Source organism: Salvelinus alpinus, chromosome 14, assembly GCF_045679555.1.
Source record: "Salvelinus alpinus chromosome 14, SLU_Salpinus.1, whole genome shotgun sequence".
NCBI classification, from domain to species: Eukaryota; Metazoa; Chordata; class Actinopteri; order Salmoniformes; family Salmonidae; genus Salvelinus; species Salvelinus alpinus.
Window position 1 is genome coordinate 38,055,921 of NC_092099.1, and position 12,569 is coordinate 38,068,489.

The window sequence follows — 12,569 nt, forward strand, 5'->3', positions numbered from 1 at the left end:
TTACATACTGAGGTAAGTGTTGGGGAAGGGACAGCACTCTCATAACCAGGGTTGAGGTCAATTCCATTTCAAATCAGTAATTGTAATTTCGGTTTACTTCCTGCATGGACTGAATTGAAATGGAATGGACCCCAACTGTGTTCCTAACCACTCTTGCCTTGTTTACATTGGCCAGGCCTCTACAGTACATCCACAGTAATGTGATGCAATATCATACATTGTTTGTACAGCCACCCCATATGTCCAAATAGAAAACAAATGTTAGAGTAATTGAGTGCATCTCAGAAGAATAAATAAATACCACAGTCAGCGTGAAGGAAACAAAATGAAATGCAAATTGAAATATGAAGGAGAGAGTATAAAAAGCAACGAGAGACTGATTAGCTAAAGCTAAGTCTCAGTTTAGCTTTTAATATTTTGTCACGGCTACCACTGCTGCTCAATTACCAGAAAAGATGCATCCTGGGAAGAACACAACTCAACAGTTTTAACAATGTGTGTGTGTGTATGTGTGTGTGTCTGTACGTGCGTGTTAATGTGGTGCTGGTATTGGAGAGATCTGGATTGCTCATTTACACATAATCAAGCAACAGCAGGTGTTGGTTTTAATAGGCATTGGAAGCGTATTGGGCGTAGATTTCCAGTATTTGTCGGGGGGCTAGGTTCAGGCTGTCTGGTGTAATTCTCCTGTCTTATTCGGTATCCTGTGTGATCTTAAGTATGTTCCCTCTAATTCTCCCATCTCTCTCTCTCTCTCCCGGAGGACCTGAGCCCTAGGACCATGCCTCAGGACTACATGGCCTGACGACTCCTGGCTGTCCCCGTCCGCAGTCCACCAGGTTGTGCTGCTGATTCAGTTTCTGCTGTTCTGCCTGCGGCTATGGAACCCTGAACTGTCCATCGGACGTGCTACCTTGTCCCTGACCTACTGTTTTTGACCCTCTCCCTCCCTCTCTACCTCATCTGCTGTGTTGACCTCTGAATGCTCGGCTATGAAAAGCCAACTGACATTTACTCCTGAGGTGCTGGCCTGTTACACCCTCTACAACCACTGTGAATATTTTTTGACCATGCTGATCATCTATGAACATTTGAACATCTTGAAGAATAATCTGGTTTTAATGGCCATGTACTCTTATAATCTCCCCCCGGCACCCCTCAGAGCCTGGTTCCTCTCTAGGTTTCTTCCTAGGTTCCTGCCTTTCTAGGGAGTTTTTCCCAGCCGTCGTGCTTTCACATCTGCATTGCTTGCTGTTTGGGGTTTTAGGCTAGCTTTATGTATAATCACTTTGTTACATCTGCTGATGTAAAAAGGGCTTTATAAATACATTTTATTTGAAGTAGGTATTCGGGACTGCACATCTTAACTTGAGTGCACACACCTACGCGGACATGCACATTTTGCATTGCCCCTCCACCTCCCCCTCTTTTACACCGCTGCTACTCTGTTGTTATCAGCTATGCATAGTCACTTTAATAACTCTGCCTACATGTACATATTACCTCAACTAACCGGTGCCCCTCTACATTGACTCTATAGCGGTTCCCCCCTGTACATCTCGCTTTTGTTATTTGTTGTTACTGCTGCTCTTTAATTACTTGTTACTTTTATTTCTTATTCAAACTGTATTTTTTTAAACTGCATTGTTGGTTAGGAGCTTGTAAGTAAGCATTTCACTGTAAGGTCTACACCTGTTGTATTCGATGCAAATTTGATTCGATTTGACACACACACACACAACCCCCCCCCCCCCCCACACACACACAAGACACACACGCACACACACAAATGCTGCAGATTGTCTTGTTTGTGTCCAAGGTCCTCAGTGTGTGTGTGTGTGTGTGTGTGTGTGTCTGTCCTGTCGTCGTCCTCCTCTCCTCATCTCTGCTCTATACTCCATAGCCTCAGACCAGGCTAGTCTGGCCCCTCAGATCTTTTCGGCCCCATAGTTTTTAACTTTCCCTCTGACATGTCAGTCAATGGTTTTAGTGTGTTCTCTTCTCAAACACAATCTACACACCACACACCCAAACCACACACACCACACACCACAGACCACCCAAACCACACACTCAAACCACAGACCACCCAAACCACACACCCAAACCACACACCACACACACCACACACACACAGACCACATAGTGAATAGGGCTGTGACGATACAAGTATCGCATTATTTCTTTCCATTAAAAAAATAAAAAAACATGACGCAGACCAAATTCTTTGGTCCTTTAAAAACCTGCTGTATGTAAAATATTGCGTGCTATGGCTTTGAATATAAATAAATGTGACTCTGGATGACAGCATGATGTTTCCAATGACAGCTGTTTTCTTAAAGAAGGTAAATGTGCGTCGTGTTTTGTTTCCTTGCTACGATACTAATGAGTATTGCGATACTGATATTGTCCAAGCCCTAATAGTGAAGTGTAGGAGCTCACTGTCTGTCTGTCCGTCTGTCTGTCTCTATGTGTAACTAATCATTATTAGCTTGGATGATGATGCAGTTTGGACTCGCACTAGATATACATTGTTTGAGTTAGTCGTAATTCAAAGGATGAATGCACTAAGACAAGGATTGATTGTGATATATGCCCATTTAGCAAATGCGTTTGTCCAATACGACTACAGTCAGGCGTGCATACATTTTCATATGGGTGGTTCCAGTGGGAATCGAACCCCTAATCGTGACGTTGCGACCAACTGAGCCACAGAGGAATCTCTGCACCTTGAACCTCCTATAAAGTACATACCTTTTTAAAGACAGGTGGCTGGCTGGTTGGCCATATGTGTGCCTGGCAGTGGTCAGGCCAAAGGAGTTGTGACTGACCCTCTCCTGTCTCTTTAGTTTATGGCTACATCCTAAATGGCACCCTTTATAGTGCATTACTTTGGACCAGGGCCTATGGGGAAACCCATAGGGTTCTGGTCAAAAAGTATTGCACTATGTAGGGAATAGGGTGCCGTTCGGGACGCACTCTATCCCCACCCCCCCTGGCTGCGTTCAGCAGCAGCTGGATGCCCAGCTCGCCGGCCAACAGAAGAAGGGAGAAAAACATAAATACAACCAAATACTTATTATACATTCTAAAGACTGAATCTCTTTTCTCTTTTTCTTAACCTTTTTGTTTTGCTGTTGAATTTTTTTTCCTCCTGATAATAATGATGCAACTGGGAGATATCAACAATCGAGCAAAAAACCTTTTTATGTTTCCAATTATTTTCCTATTCTCTCTCTCTCTCTCTCTCTCTCTCTCTCTCTCTCTCTCTCTCTCTCTCTCTCTCTCTCTCTCTCTCTCTCTCTCTCTCTCTCTCTCTCTCTCTCTCTCTCTCTCTCTCTCTCTCTCTCTCTCTCTCTCTCTCTCTCTCTCTCTCTCTCTCTCAAATTCAAATTCAAGCTGCTTTATTGGCATGAAAAACATTGTGTCAATATTGCCAAAGCAACAATGTATACAATATACATTGTAATACAATTAAAACAATGACAAATAATAATATAGAATGGCAGTAAATAATAATACAAAATTAAATATAAAAATAGTAACAATAAAATGGTAACAGTCAATAGTCGAATGTTATGTATGGTGTAATGCACCACTACCACCACCACCATCATTAAACTGCTATCATTACCATTACCACCCATACCATTACTATTTGGAATGATAAACAACAATAATAATACTAATAACAATAACAGTAAAAACAATAACAGTCATAATAAGTAAGTTACTGCTTACTATGCAGATGTTATTATTCAGTGTCCCTCAGGCTATGGCAGGCAAATACATATTTGGCTGCAAGAGGAGCCATTGCTCCTTCGCCCATGAGTATTTTTAGTTTTTCCTCTGGGTTTAATAAGTTAAAATTTGGAATAAATGTAGTCATTTCTGTGAATAATGAATCTCTTGGTGAGGAATATTTATCACAGTAAAGGAGAAAGTGCATCTCTGTTTCTACCTCCCCTGTCGTGCAGTGACCACATAATTTGCAAATAAATTCATTAAAAATCCTACAATGTGATTTTCTGGAATTTTTTTTCTCATTTTGTCTGTCATAGTTGAAGTGTACCTATGATGAAAATTACAGGCCTCTCTCATATTTTTAAGTGGGAGAACTTGCACAATTGGTGGCTGACTAAATACTTTTTTGCCCCACTGTAAGTGTGTGCATTCATACATTAGTATGTCTATGTGACCTCTGGGGGAACTGAATCAACAACCTTGTCGTTGCTAGTGCCACACTCTTACCAACTGAGCCACACTGGAGCGTTGTATCTGTTGTAATGTAGAATTTTATTCCTCCATTTCATTATCTCAGTCTGTAAATGGTGGGATGGATCAGATATTCAGAAGAATAACAGGCCTATAGATGGATAAGACTGTGTTCCAAATGGCACCCTATTCCCTACATAGTGCACTATGTAGAGAATAGGGTGCCATTTGGGAGACAGCCTAAGTAGAGACTAGAGATTTCTCCCATTCTATCTGCAGGGAAACATATAGCTGCTCTGAAAGGAAAAGAGAAATACAGAGAAGAACAGAGGAATGGCAGATACAGTACCTTCAGAAAGTATTCACATAAAAAGATAAAATGCCACGGAATAGAGCTAAGAACAGGCAAAATAATAGAGGAAAACCTGGTTCAGTATGCTTTCCAACAGGCACTGGGAGACAAATTCACCTTTCAGCAGGACAATAACCTAAAACAGAAGGCCAAATATACAGTACATTGGTGGGTGTTCATTAAATTAGCTTAAAAATCTATAGAAACACTTAAAACAACCAACTTGACAGAGCTTGAATAATTTTTTAAAGAATAATGTGCAAATATTGTACAACCCAGGTGTGCGAAGCACTTAGAGACTTGCCCAGAAAGACTCACAGCTGAAATCACTGCCAAAGGTGATTCTAACATGTATTGACACAGGGGTGTGAATACTTATGTAAATTAGATATTTCTGTAATCATTTATTTTCAATACATTTGCCAAAATTTCAAAAAACATGTTTTCACTTTATCATTATGGTGAGTAGATGGGTGATAGATTTTTTTTTTTTTATCCATTAAGAATTCAGGCTGTAACACAAAAACATGTGGAATAAGTCAAGCGGTATGAATACTTTCTGAAGGCAAACAGTGGAAATGTAATATATTAAATTGAAAGCTGGGTGGGGGAAAACAAAAAATGGAACAGTTGATTTAAGGAAAATAGAACCTGGTGTGAGTGACTAGATCATATCTATCCAAGGATGAGTGAAACAAATAAAACCGTGGGGTGTTTTATTGTTTATGTAAAGAGTTATGAAAAGTATTATGGAATGAATTTACCTTTTTGTTTTAGAGATTTTGAGACCAGTTTTTAAAAACAGGCAGCATAATCATTTTCTCCATTGATCCAATAAAGCTGTATTTTAACCTTTATTTAACTAGGCAAGTCAGTTAATTAAGAACAAATTATTATTTACAATGACAGCCTACCCCGGCCAAACCCAGACGATGCTGGGCCAATTGTGCACTGCCCTATGTGACTCCCAATCACAGCCAGATGTGATACAGCCTGGATTTGAACAAGGGACTGTAGTGACACTTCTTGCACTGAGATGCAGTGCCTTAGACCACTGCGCCACTCGGGAGCCGTTAGATTTGAGTCTCTTACTCACATACTGTCCGAGGGAAGCTAGACCAACAAGAATGGTGATGATTCAACATTTAGAATCATCAGGAAATCGGCCAATGTTCTGTTCAGATGCGATAAAAAGGACATCCGCTGTGCATGGCCGACAACCATGTTGGTCTATCTTCCCTTAACCTTTTACTGTAGTGTGCTAAACAGAGTGTTTATTGGTAGTCTTAAATAAATCTACTTTGAAACAAAAGTATACACCAAACACACATGGTTATAGGCTTAAAAAGAAGAAGACATGTATCATGTCAGATATACACTCTTAGAAAAAAAGGGGTTAACTAGAACCTAAAAGGGTTCTTCATCTGTCCCCATAGGGGAAACCTTTGAAACCTTGTTGGTTCCAGGTAGAACCCTTTTGGTTCCAAGTAGAACCGTTTTGGGTTCCACATAGAGGTTTCTACATTAAACAAAAAATGCTTCTACCTGGAACCAAAAATTATTTTACTTAGAACCAAAAAGGGTTCTCCTATGAGGACAGCCGAAGAACTCTTTTGGAACCCTTTTTTCTAAGAGTGTACAGTTGACATTCATTCAATTTTGAGTTTGCATCTCAATATTACACTTTATATACATAAAATAAGACTGAAATATACCAAAACTGTTTGACACTGTCATAATTTATTTATTTTTTATTATGAAATATGAAAAATATGAATAACATCCCACCTATGAGGCCAAAGAGGGTGTTTTTGGTTATAGACTGCAGGGCTACCTTGGGACATGTTGAACTAAACCGGTTTAATGGTACTGAGAATCTGGCTGTTCAATCCTGTTGCTTTGATTTGATTTGATCATTAAAAGTAGTAGACTGCCCCAGCCAGAGACAACATCACATACATTAAACGTGATTGAGGATAAAAACACCATAAAGCCCAATTCCATTGTGGGCCTCTTTTACAATGCAAAGGTCCATAAGGAGATACTGTAATATCCCATGGTTAGCATATGTGGAAATCTCAACAATTAAATAAAAATGTCAAAGCTAGTGATTGGTTAGGGATGAAACATGATAACAGAGGTATGGGTCTCAGGGGAGGGTTGGCCCCATCTTTAGTTCAATCTCTCTCTCTCTCTCTCTCTCTCTCTCTCTCTCTCTCTCTCTCTCTCTCTCTCTCTCTCTCTCTCTCTCTCTCTCTCTCTCTCTCTCTCTCTCTCTCTCTCTCTCTCTCTTTCTCTCTCTCTCTCTCTCTCTCTCTCTCTCTCTCTCTCTCTCTCTCTCTCTCTCTCTCTCTCTCTCTCTCTCTCTCTCTCTCTCTCTCTCTCTCTCTCTCGGCACCAATGCAATACATTTAATAAATACCAATGTTTTGACAGCTAAGCTGCCTTCATACATGCCTCTTTTACCTTCTACATGACCGATTCATCCATTGTCTGAATGAACCAAACAGGTCACATTATTCACTGTGTGTGTGTGTGTGACCACGAGCAGAGCTGGCAGGGAGCTAATTTTATGTCTTCCCCCATCTTAATTACAGGCTTTTGTCAAGAATGTGTGTGTGTTCCTCAGGAAGGTGTGTGTGTGTGTTCGTCAGGAGTGTGCTGCTAATGAGTGCTGCAGTTAGGGGGTGTTTAATATGTACTAACAACAGCGCAGTTCATTGAAACACTACTCCCTTTGATTGGTGTGAAGGGGGGGGGGGGGGGGGGGTGGGAGAGGTAATCTGTTAGCTAATAGTTTCAGTGGTAAATTGGCAAAACAGATACTTTGTGTGCATTCAAAATGCCTCCCCATATAGTGCACTATCTTAGACCAGAGCCCTATGGGACCTGGTCAAAACTTGTGCACTACATACCCACCGTAACTTCTCCACTATGCAATCTGGTTTCCGAGCTGGTCATGAGTGCACCTCAGCCACGCTCAAGGTCCTAAACGATATCATAACTGCCATCGATAAAATACAATACTGTGCATCTGTCTTCATTGACCTGACCAAGGCCTTCGACTCTGTCAATCACCGCATTCTTATCGGCAGACTCAACAGCCTTTGTTTCTCAAATGACTGCCTCGTCTGGTTCACCAACTACTTCTCAGATAGAGTTCAGTGTGTCAAATCGGAGGGCCTGTTGTCCGGACCTCTGACAGTCTCTATGGGGGTGCCACAGGGTTCAATTCTCGGGCTGACTCTTTGCTCTGTATACATCAATGATGTCGCTCTTGCTGCTGGTGATTCTTTGATGCACCTCTACGCAGACGACACCATTCTATATACTTCTGGCCCATCTTTGTACACTATGCTAACAAACCTCCAGACGAGCTTCAATGCCATACAACACTCCTTCCTTCCATGGCATCTAACTGCTCTTAAATGCAAGTCAAACTAAATGCATGCTCTTCAACCAATCGCTGCCCGCACCCGCCCGCCCGTCCAGCATCACTACTCTGGACGGCTCAGACTTAGAACATGTGGACAACTACAAATACTTAGGTGTCTGGTTAGACTGTAAACTCTCCTTCCAGACTCACATTAAGCATCTCCAATCCAAATTAAATCTAGAATCAGCTTCCTATTTCGCAACAAAGCAGCCTTTACTCATGCTGCCAAACGTACCCTTGTAAAACTGACTATCCTACCGATCCTTGACTTCGGCGATGTCATTTGCAAAATAGCCTCCAACACTCTACTCAGCAAATTGGATGTAGTCTATCACAGTGCCATCTGTCTTGTCACTAAAGCCCCATATACTACCCACCACTGCGACCTGTGTGGTCTCGTTGGCTGGCCCTCGCTTCATATTCGTCGCCAAACCCACTGGCTCCAGGTCATCTATAAGTCTTTGCTAGGTAGAGCTTCTTCTGCACATCTATCACTCCAATGCTTAATTGCTAAATTTATTGCCTTACCTCCCACATTTTACTACATTTGCACACAATGTATATAGATTTTCTATTGTGTTATTGACTGTATGTTTTTTTATCCCATGTGTAACTCTGTGTTGTTTGTGTCACACTGCTTTGCTTTATCTTGGCCAGGTCGCAGTTGTAAATGAGAACTTGTTCTCAACTGACCTACCTGGTTAAATAAGGTCTCTCCAGAGATCTTTTAATCGGGTTCAATGTGCTGGGCCACTCAAGGACAATCAGAGACTTGTCCCGAAGCCACTCCTGCGTATTCTTGGCTGTGTGCTTAGGTTCGTTGTCCTATTGGAAGGTGAACCTTCGCCCCCAGTCTGAGGTTCTGAGCACTCTGGAGCAGGTTTTCATCGAGGATCTCTCTGTATTTTGCTCCGTTCGTCTTTGCCTCGATCCTGACTAGTCTCCAAGTCCGATCGGGTTCAAGTCCGGGCTCTGGCTGGACCACTCAATGACATTCAGAGACTTGTCCCAAAGCCACTCCTGCATTTAACTTGGCTGTGTGCTTAGGGTCGTTGTCCTATTGGAAGGTGAACCTTCGCCCCAATCTCAGGTCCTAATCGCTCTGGAGCAGGTTTTCATCAAGGATCTTTCTGTATTTGCTCCATTCATCTTTGCCTCGATCTTGATTAGTCTCCCAGTCCCTGCCACTGAAAAACATCCCCACAATACGATACTGTTGCCACCATCATGCGTCACCGTATGGATGGTGCCAGTTTTCCTCCTGGCTTGATTTCATCAGACCAGAGAATCTTGTTTCTCATGGTCTGAGAGTCTTTTGCCTTTTGGCAAACTCAAAGCGGGCTGTCATGTGCCTTTTACTGAGGAGAAGGATTGCTTCCAACCACTTTACCATAAAGGCCTGATTGGTGGAGTGCTGCAGAGATGGTTGTCTTTCTGGAAGGTTCTCCCATCTCCACAGAGGAACTCCAGATTCTAGGGCACCTCTCTGACCAAGGCCCTTCTCCCCCGATGGTGGTTTGGTGGTTCCAAACTTCTTCCAGACATGTTTTCATTTCGTCATTATGGGGTGTTGTGTGTAGATTGCTGAGAAATTGCTTTTTATTTATTACATTTTAGTATAAGGCTGGAACATAACAAAATGTGGGAAAAGTACTGGGGTCTGAATACTTTCCAAAGGCACTGCATATGTTCTTCTTCCCAAGTGCTGGTCCATGATATAACATGTGTTAGAGCTAGGGCCATGCTTTTTGGTCGTTTTTTTTGTTGCACTTTGCTTTCACCTGTATTTCCAGCATGATCCACTAGGTTTGCTGCAGCTAGAAAATCCTAGGAAATGTTATTTAATTGACAAAAGCTGTCTTCAATCAATCAATCCATCAATCCATCCATCAATCAATCCATCATCAATCAATCCATCAATGTCTGGTTGTACGTGTGTGTTTGGTGAGGGGATCAAGTGAGAGGAGGCGTAGCTCTGTGAATCTTAATTGCATAAAGCCTATTATTTGGCAGGGAATACTCTTTGTAGATCAATGATTTTACACCTAACTTCACTCAATTCCACTCAAGCTGATATTCTCCAATGGACTCAGAAGTTGTAGCTAAAAGCATGGAAACCGGTTAATAGCATTCTTTTAGGTTCCGGAATTTTTTCCCAGTCCCACAAAAAACGCATCAAAGCCCTCCCTCTCTAAATTACAAACCAGTGATCCGGGTCAACAGCATCAATGTAACAGTATAGCTTCCATTCCTCTCCTTGCCCCTACATGGGCTCGAACCAGGACTCTCTGCACACATCAACAAGAGTCACCCTCTCAGCATTGTAACATATCGCTCCACAAAAGCCATGGCCCATGTAGAGTAAAGGGAACAACTACTTCAAGGTCTCAGACCGAGTGATGTCACCAATTGAAATGCTATCAGCGCGCACCCTGCTAAATAGCTAGCCATTTCACACCGGTTACAAGTGTGTGTGCGTATAGGCTACCTGCCGCTCCAAAGCATAACTTTAGCCTGCTGACGTAAGTGTGATTCAGAAGATAGGGAGAGAGATTTTTGTCATGTACATTTCACACTTCACTTTGGATTTGCTAACTACAAAAAGGTAAGACGTGTTTTTTATTCTGGTGCCGCTCTGCACACACAAGTTTGTTAGCTAGCTAGCTTCTCCGGTCCAATGTTAAACCAACTCTGTTCCTTCATAGAAGCCTCAACTCCGAAAGGTATAATTCTGTTGGCCAAATTTAGATGTCATCACAAGATGTCCAGCGCTTCACGCCAAAAGCCTCGTCCTCCAAGCTCTTGCTCTCTCCCCACCCGCAAAATTTGATTTGCATCTCATTCCTTACACTTGTCTTTCCATCAAGCATGTAAACATCTCATGGATCTATAGCTTGCCCGCTCCATAGCAAGCTGCTCCATCAAGCATGTAAACATCTCACGGATCTATAGCTTGCCCGCTCCATAGCAAGCTGCTCTATCTGCACTGCATGATTGGTGTAGTTATGGAATGTTGAGCTCAATGTAAAAAAAAAAAAAAATATTTCTGAAGTTTAAAAAGGAACAGAAAGGAAACCATTACTTATTGGGGTCAAACAAGTTCAGAACTTTATTTATAAAAAAATATTTTTTTCACCTTCATTTAACTAGGTAGGCCAGTTGAGAACAAGTTCTCATTTACAACTGCGACCTGGCCAAGATAGAGCAAAGCAGTGCGACACAAACAAAAACACATAGTTACACATAATAAAACGTACAGTCAATAACACAAAAGAAAATAAAAATAGAAAAATCTATGTACAGTGTGTGCAAATGTAGAAGAGTATGGAGGTAGGCAATAAATAGGCCCTAGAGGTGAAAATAATTACACTTTAGCATTAATACTGGAGTGATAGATGTGCAGATGATGAATGTGCAAGTAGAGATACTGGGGTGCAAAAGAGAAAGAGGGTAAGTAATAATATCGGGATGAGGTAGTTGGGTGTGCTATTTACAGATTGGCTGTGTATAGGTAGAGTGATCGGTAACCTGCTCAGACAGCTGATGCTTAATGTTAGAGAGGGAGATATAAGACTCCAGCTTCAGAGATTTTTGCAATTCGTTCCAGTCATTTGCAGCAGAGAACTGGAAGGAAAGGCGGCCAAAGGAAGTGTTGACTTTGGGGATGACCAGTGCAATATACCTGCTGGAGCACGTGCTATGGGTGGGTGTTGCTATGGTGACCAGTTAGCTGAGATAAGACGGGGCTTTACCTAGCAAAGACTTATAGATGACCTGGAGCCAGTGGGTTTGGCGATGGATATGTAGTGAGGGCCAGCCAACGAGACCATACAGGTCACAGTGGTGGGTAGTATATGGGGCTTTGGTGACAAAACGGATGGCACTGTGATAGACTACATCCAATTTTCTGAGTAGAGTGTTGGGGGCTATTTTGTAAATGACATCGCCGAAGTCAAAGATCGGTAGGATAGTCAGTTTTATGAGGGTACGTGTGGAGGCATGAGTGAAGGAGGCTTTATAGGAATAGGAAGTAGGAATAGGATTGCAGATGCTTAATGTGAGTCTGGAAGGAGAGTTTACAGTCTAACCAGACACCTAGGTATTTGTAGTTGTCCACATATTCTAAGTCAGAACCGTCCAGAGCAGTGATGCTAGTCGGACGGGAGGGTGCGGGCAGCAATCGGTTGAAGAGCATGCACTTAGTTTTACTTGCATTTAAAAGCAGTAGGAGGCCACGTAAGGAGTGTTGTATGGCGTTTGGAGGTTTGTTATCACAGTGTCCAAAGAAGGGCCAGATGTAAACAGAATGGTGTCGTCTACGTAAAGGTGGATCAGAGAATCACCAGCAGCAGGAGCGACATCATTGATATATACAGAGAAAAGAGTCGGCCCGAGAATTGAACTCTGTGGCACCCCATAGAGACTTCCAGAGGTCCGGACAACAGGCCCTCCGATTTGACACACTGAACTCTATCTGAGAAGTAGTTGGTGAACCAGGCGAGGCAGTCATTTGAGAAGCCAAGGCTTTTGAGTCTGCCGATAAGAATGCGGTGATTGACAGAGTCG